The sequence below is a fragment of the Triticum aestivum genome, chromosome 4B, assembly GCF_018294505.1.
Source record: "Triticum aestivum cultivar Chinese Spring chromosome 4B, IWGSC CS RefSeq v2.1, whole genome shotgun sequence".
NCBI lineage: Eukaryota > Viridiplantae > Streptophyta > Magnoliopsida > Poales > Poaceae > Triticum > Triticum aestivum.
The window spans coordinates 476,795,205-476,801,161 of record NC_057804.1 but is presented as its reverse complement, the minus strand read 5'-3'; positions in this window follow the sequence as shown (position 1 = coordinate 476,801,161).

Sequence of the window (5,957 nt, the reverse complement as noted above, 5' to 3'; positions counted from 1 at the left end):
ACCCAAATCGGAGAAGTGTGTCTTCATAGAATACCCAAAGGAAACTTTTGGGTACACCTTCTATCACATATCCGAAGGCAAGATATTCGTTGCTAAAAATGGATCCTTTCTAGAGAAGGAGTTTCTCTCGAAAGAAGTGAGTGGGAGGAAAGTAGAACTTGATGAGGTAATTGTACCTTCTCCCGAATTGGAAAATAGTTCATCACTGAAATCAGTTCCAGTGATTCCTACACCAATTAGTGAGGATGCTAATGATGATGATCATGAAACTTCAGATCAAGTTACTACAGAACCTCGTAGGTCTTCCAAAGTACAGTACGCACCAGAGTAGTACAGTAATACAGTTCTGGAAGTCATGTTACTAGACCATGATGAACCTACAAACTATGAGGAAGCGATGATGAGCCCAGATTCCGCAAACTGGCTGGAGGCCATGAAATCTGAGATAGGATCCATGTATGAGAACAAAGTGTGGACTTTGGTGGACTTGCCCGATGATCGGCAAACCATAGAAAATAAATGGATCTTCAAGAGGAAGACAGACACTAATAGTATTGTTACTATCTAAAAAGCTCGATTTGTTGCAAAAGGTTTTCGACAAAGTTCAAGGTGTTGAGTACAATGAGATTTTCTCAACTATAGCGATGCTTAAGTCTGTCCGAATCATGTTAGCAATTGCCACATTTTATGAAATCTGGCAAATGGATGTCAAAACTGCATTCCTTAATGGTTTTCTTAAAAGAAGAGTTGTATATGATGCAACCAGAAGGTTTTGTCAATCATAAAGGTGCTAACAAAATGTGCAAGCTCCAGCGATCCATCTATGGACTGGTGCAAGTATCTTAGAGTTGGAATATATGCTTTGATAAGTTGATCAAAGCATATAGTTTTATACAGACTTGCGGTGAAGCCTGTATTTACAAGAAAGTGAGTGGGAGCACTACAACATTTCTGATAAGTATATGTGAATGACATATTGTTGATCGGAAATAATGTAGAATTATTCTGCAAAGCATAAAGGAGTGTTTGAAAGGAGTTTTTTCAAAGAAAGACCTCAGCAAAGCTACTTACAAATTGAGCATCAAGATCTATATAGATAGATAAAGATGCTTGATAAGATTTTTTCAATGAGTACATACCTTGATAAATTTTTTGAAATAGTTCAAAATGGAACAGTCAAAGAAGGAGTTCTTGCCTGTGTTGCAAGGTGTGAAGTTGAGTAAGACTCAAGACCCGAACATGGCAGAAAATAGAAAGAGAATGAAAAGTCATTCCCTATGCCTCAGTCATAGGTTCTATAAAGTATGCTATGCTGTGAACCAGACCTATTGTATACCTTGCACTGAGTTTGACAAAGGAATACAATTTTGATCTAATAGTAGATCACTGGACAGCGGTCAAGAATATCCTTAGTGAGGACTAAGGAGATGTTTCTCGATTATGGAGGTGATAAAAGAGTTCGTTGTAAAAGTTACATCGGTGCAAACTTTTACACTGATCCAGATGACTCTAAGTCTCAATCTGGATACAAATTGAAAGTGGGAGCAATTAGCTAGAGTAGCTCCGTGCAGAGCATTGTAGACATAGAATATTTGCAAAATACATATGGCTCTGAATATGACAGACCCGTTGACTAAGCTTCTCTCACGAGTAAAACATGATCACACCTTAGTACTCTTTGGGTGTTAATCACATAGCAATGTGAACTAGATTATTGACTCTAGTAAACCCTTTGGGTGTTGATCACATGATGATGTGAACTATGGGTACTAATCACATACAGATGTGAATATTGGTGTTAAATCACATGGCGATGTGAACTAGATTATTGACTCTAGTGCAAGTGGGAGACTGAAGGAAATATGCCCCAGAGGCAATAATGAAGTTATTATTTATTTCCTTATATCATGATAAATGTTTATTATTCATGCTAGAATTGTATTAACCGGAAACATAATACATGTGTGAATACATAGACAAACATAGTGTCACTAGTATGCCTCTACTTGACTAGCTCGTTTATCAAAGATGGTTATGTTTCCTAGCCATGGACAAAAGAGTTGTCATTTGATTAATGGGATCACATCATTAGGAGAATGATGTGATTGACATGACCCATTCCGTTAGCCTAGCACTTGATCGTTTAGTATGTTGATATTCCTTTCTTCATGACTTATACATGTTCCTGTAACTATGAGATTATGCAACTCCCGTTTACCGAAGGAACACTTTGGGTGCTACCAAACGTCACAACGTAACTGGGTGATTATAAAGGAGTACTACAGGTGTCTCCAAAGGTACATGTTGGGTTGGCGTATTTCGAGATTAGGTTTTGTCACTCCGATTGTCGGAGAGGTATCTCTGGGCCCTCTCGGTAATGCACATCACTATAAGCCTTGCAAGCAATGTGACTAATGAGTTAGTTGCGGGATGATGCATTACATAACGAGTAAAGATACTTACCGGTAACGAGATTGAACTAGGTATTGGATACCGACGATCGAATCTCGGGCAAGTAACATACCGATGACCAAGGGAACAACGTATGTTGTTATGCGGTTTGACCGATAAAGATCTTCGTAGAATATGTAGGAGCCAATATGAGCATCCAGGTTCCGCTATTGGTTATTGACCAAGAATAGTTCTAGGTCATGTCTACATAGTTCTCGAACCCGTAGGGTCCGCACGCTTAAGGTTTCGATGACAGTTTTATTATGAGTTTATGAGTTTTGATGTACCGAAGGAGTTCGGAGTCCCGGATGAGATCGGGGACATGACGAGGAGTCTCGAAATGGTCGAGACATAAAGATCGATATATTGGACGACTATATTTGGAGTTCGGAAAGGTTTCGAGTGATTCGGGTATTTTTTGGAGTACCGAGGAGTTACGGGAATTCGGGGGAAGAAGTATATGGGCCTTTTTGGGCTTTAGGGGAGAGGGAGAGGCAGGCCGCGCGCCCCCCCATTGACTAGTCCGAATTGGACTAGGGGGAGGGGCGGCGCCCCCTCCTTCCTTCTCTTCCCTCTTCCCCTTCCTTGTCTCCTACTCCTACTACTTGGAAGGACTCCTAGTTGGACTAGGAAAGGGGGAATCCTACTCCCGGTGGGAGTAGGACTCCCCTAGGGCGCGCCATAGAGAGGCCGGCCCTCCCCTCCTCCACTCCTTTATATACGGGGGAAGGGGGCACCCCACAGACACACAAGTTGATCTACGGATCGTTCCTTAGCCATGTGCGGTGCCCCCCTCCACCATATTCCACCTCGGTCATATCGTCGCGGAGTTTAGGCGAAGCCCTGCGCCGGTAGAACATCATTATCGTCACCACACCGTCGTGCTGACGGAACTCATCTCCGGAGCTTTGCTGGATCGGAGCCTGGAGATCGTCATCAAGCTGAACGTGTGCTGAACTCGGAGGTGCCGTACGTTCGGTGCATGGATCGGTCGGATCGTGAAGACGTACGACTACATCAACCGCGTTGTGCTAATGCTTCCGCTTACGGTCTATGAGGGTACGTGGACAACACTCTCCCCTCTCGTTGCTATGCCATCACCATGATCTTGCGTGTGCGTAGGAATTTTTTTTGAAATTACTACGTTCCCCAACAACTTGCAGCCTTCAAACATAACATCCGCGATGAATGGCTTTCCCGGCACCTAGGACAGGAAAAGCCGAAATCAATGGCAGCCCTCACATCACTCATGACCCGCTTCTGTGCGGGACAAGACAGCTAGCTAGCCCGCAGTAACAACCTAACGAAAAACTCTGGTAGTTCGGATACCAAAGACAGCAATGGCAGGTCGCGTCGCAATAAGCACAAGCACCGCATTAAGGGCGATGATACTGAAGATACGGCAGTCAATGCCTGATTCAGAGGCTCTAAACCCGGTCAACGGAAAAAAACCATTCAAAAGAACTACTTCGGGCCCGTCCAATTTGGACCGGATACTCGATCGCTCGTGCCAGATACACAGCACCCCCGAAAAGCCAGCTAATCACACCAACAGAGATTGTTGGGTGTTCAAGCAGGCAGGCAAGTTAATCGCCGAAGGCAACGATAAGGGGTTGCATAGCGATGACGAGGAGGAGACATGGCCGCCGAACAATAGAGGACAGAAGGGTTTCCCCCCACAAGTGCGGACGGTGAACATGATATACGCAACCCACATACCCAAAAGGGAGCGGAAGCGTGCGCTCAGGGATGTATACGCAATGGAGCCAGTCGCCCCAAAGTTCAATCCGTGGTCCTCCAGCCCGATCACCTTTGATCGAAGGGACCACCCCACCAGCATCCGCCATGGCGGATTCTCCACATTGGTTTTAGACCCAATCGTCGACGGATTTCACCTCACTAGAGTCCTGATGGACGGCGGCAGCAGCCTGAACCTGCTTTATCAGGATACAGTGCGCAAGATGGGCATAGACCCGTCAAGGATTAAACCCACAAAAACGACCTTTAAAGGCGTCATACCAGGTGTAGAGGCCAATTGTATAGGCTCAGTTACACTTGAAGTGGTCTTCGGATCCCCGGATAACTTCCGAAGCGAGGAGTTAATCTTCGACATAGTCCCATTCCGCAGCGGCTATCATGCACTGCTCGGACGAACTGCATTTGCAAAATTCAATGCGGTGCCGCACTACGCATACCTCAAGCTCAAGATGTCAGGCCCTCGAGGAGTCATTACGGTCAACAGAAACACTGAACGCTCACTCCGAACGGAGGAGCATACAGTGGCTCTCGCGGCGGAAGTACAGAGTAGCCTCTTAAGGCAATTCTCGAGTCCGGCTGTTAAGCGACCGGACACCGTCAAGCGCGCCCGTAGTAACCTACAACAAGACCACCTGGCACGTTCCGAGCACGCGTAGCAATGCGGCCCCAACCCCAGCCCTCGCGAAATCGCGAGACCAGTACCACGCGTACATCACTATGCTTTGGAGATACCATGGGCATAGGGGGAGGGGCACGACCACGGCATGCCCAGAGTGCGGATCAACCACACCAGGGGATCCCAAATTTTTCATTCTTTTTTCTTCTTACTTTCAGGACTCCATTTTCTAGAAGCCCTGTCCGGCAGTAGATCTGCCGAACTCACGATGCAACAGCCAGGGAAGTAGAAAAGCTACGACGAGTATCCAGGTGGTCTCAATTACGAGCATTATACCTGTTTTACATACCATTCCGCAGCCTACCCCTGGAGGGGGACATGTTAAATAGTCCCACCCCTTGCTTATCGCACTATTTGTATCATTCTGCCTTCATTGCAGTATCTTTTGAATAAACAATGCATCGCTTTTTGCCTATCATTGCATTCCTTTTTATATATGTTCACTTATGACATGTTGCCCCCGTACGCTTTGGTACGGCCAAATACACCAGGGGCTTAAGTTCCCCAAAAGTATGGTGTGAGAAGTCCGAACACTTTCACAAGTGCGGCACCCTGAACTTATAGTATTATATGCATCAGCCTTGAATCATGTCTTGGGTCAATAGTTGGGTTTGCCCGGTTCCCTTGTTTTGGTACCTTACGTTCCGTTATATTGGCTAAGGTAGCGCTGGGAGAACCACTTCGATTGTGCCCCAGTTGAGCTGGGTCGAGCACCTCAGTGGATAAAGCTAAAACTGACCGTCATGATAAGGCGAGAGCTGGTCACTGTTCAAGAGGTCTTTTTGAGTCCCTAAAGACTTATGCCGCTTAGAGCGAGGAGCCGGCTTTGTCCGGTCCAGGCGTAGATAGCACCCCGAATTCGGCCTTCCGAACACTAGGGGCTTCGCCGAAATTTAAAATTATAGAATTCTAAGGCTAAGTGAGAGTGTTCAAGCATTATAAGTCTGGTTGCCTCGTTCGTTGTGTTGAGCGCCTCCGTCGAAGGACCCAAAAATGGGAAAAAGAGCGCTCAAGTTTATCCTGAACACCCCAGCACTCGTGGCATGGGTGCCGAAGCCAACGACTTGCCATC